This window comes from Perkinsus marinus, assembly GCF_000006405.1.
Source record: "Perkinsus marinus ATCC 50983 genomic scaffold scf_1104296968006, whole genome shotgun sequence".
NCBI classification, from domain to species: domain Eukaryota; phylum Perkinsozoa; order Perkinsida; family Perkinsidae; genus Perkinsus; species Perkinsus marinus.
Window position 1 is genome coordinate 1 of NW_003203314.1, and position 2,364 is coordinate 2,364.

Here is a 2,364-nt window from a genome sequence, read left to right on the forward strand (position 1 = left end):
GCCTTAGGTACTTTTCCAACAGTTTTGTAAGGCTGGGTTGTTTCATCGCATACTACTGTCTAAAACTGTCCGGTCAGAACATCGTTGACGGTTTGAATATTTATAACACACAATGGAGATTGCGTAAAGAGCTGCTTGTAAAGGCGCTGAATAAGGAGGCTGGCATTACCGTTGCAACTGGCATGATGTGGGGACTTTGCTGAAATCATGACTACTAATATTTACAATTCACTGCTCTGTAACCATTGAAACACTACGTACGGTCCTGGACAGTTGTTTAGGTCTTCTCCTCTCGTACAATATAGTTTCTAGTTGAGATATTGTTCTGGTGTTGAGAGTAACTCAGGGCATTTTGAATGTATCAGGCGTGCTGGGAGGTTTGGAGGGATCTGGATGGTGTTGGAGGGACATGTGTTCGTTTTCCTCAGCTGAGCTCGGGAGTTTTTTTATTGTTTACACGAATTCGGATAGAAATGTACAGAAATTGTCAGAAAATTCTCAAAATTTTTTCAGAATTTTCGTATTGTCACTTACACATATGCATATTCTGGATTACATTGGAGGTCGGTCGCGCTATTACGGACAGGTTATGGAAATTTCACTGATTCGAATCAAGGCAGGGAAGGAAAGCAGGAGAATTGATTTCACGATGGGAAGACGTTCCCTCTCATTCAGTGTGGGAAAATATGCACATGGTCAACTGTATGTTGGTGACAATATGAAAATTCTGTGGAATTTTCTGGAAATTCTCATTGGTTTCTGTATACTTCTTCCCGAATTCGTATGTAAGTGAGGAAACTTCTGAGCTGAGGAAAGCGAAGATATATTCCTCCAATACTGCTCGCACTTGACAGGAGCCGGAAACTCTCCTTGGTGTTGGAGTAGGAATATATGTTTGCTTTCCTCAGCTGAGCTCAGGAGTTCCTGAAGCTAATCATAGGAGTTAATTCACGAATGAGAGTGGAATTGTACAAAAAAAAACCAACAAGAATTTTCTACAAAGTTTTCAACACATGTAGTTGACCATGTGAATATTTTCTAACACTGGAAATATCCTTCAGTTTTGCCGCTAATGAACGATGATCGCTTCCCCACCCATTCCTCTATCGAGCAGAGGAGGACCGAGATGTCTATCATGAACTGCTATGAAGGATTCATGAAGGAGCAGGCCGATGGTAGTGTGGCGACTGATGAAAAGTAATAATATCGAATGTTACCCTAAAGGGGGGACTTTGTGTATTGGAGTTTCACGAGCCGTGATATGAAAAACACTAGTAAAACATATTTCACGACTACTGCATATCACCGCGAATATCGCGTTTTTCACAGAGTTTTACGCCACTTCACGTAAAACGGGTGGTGAAAACTCCATTGATTATTAATATTATATTTGAAAAGTATAAGTATATTTATGTTATTGAGTTATTACTGTCTATATTGCCTCGTGTAATACTACAATGGAGTTTCACCCTAGTGATGTGAAAAACACTAGTGAAAAACATATTTCACATTTCACTTCGCGTAAAACGGGTGGTGAAACTCCAATATATAAAATCCAATAGTATTATCATTGTATAGTTCTATCTATATCCATCACAAGGGAAAATTCGGCAAGTGTTTAGTGGTGCTGTGGCTGGTATTATTGGAGTTTCGCTTGTTTTACGTGAGGTAGCGTAATACTCTGTGGAAAACGCGATATTCGCGGTGACATGCAGTAGTCGTGAAACATGTTTTTCGCTAGTATTTTTCATATCACGGCTGAAACTCCAATGATATTGTATATGATTAATAAAGGTTTAGAAAGGCAATTTTTTTAGGAGTTGATACAAGTGTAGGAAAATTTGCATGTGGTCAACTAAATGTGTCGGTGAAATTTGTGGGAATTCTCGAGGAAAATCGAGGAAATTCTCTAATTGTTTTCTGTACAATTCTACCCGAATTCATATGTAAGTTGTATAATCAGTGAGGAAGCTTCTGAACTCAGCTGAGGCATGCGAACATATATTCCAATACTATTTGGCGTAGATGTAGATAACATCTTAGTATAGATTATGTTCATGGTCAACTGCGCGTGTTGGTGATAATATGAAAATTGAGAGGAAATTTTGAGAAATTTTCGTTGGTTTTCATACCGTATCCTGGGAAACTCCGAACTCAGCTGAGGAGAGCAAAGATATATTCCTTCAACATTGGAGTTTCACGCGTTTTACGCGAAGTGGCGTAATACTCCACGTGAAAAACGTGATATGCGCGATGTGAAGTGAATTGAAAACACTTCGCGAATTACACCTGCTCACATGCGTTTTTCGCGAAGTGAAATGTGTTTTTCACTAGTGTTTTTGATATCACGGGTGAAACTCCATT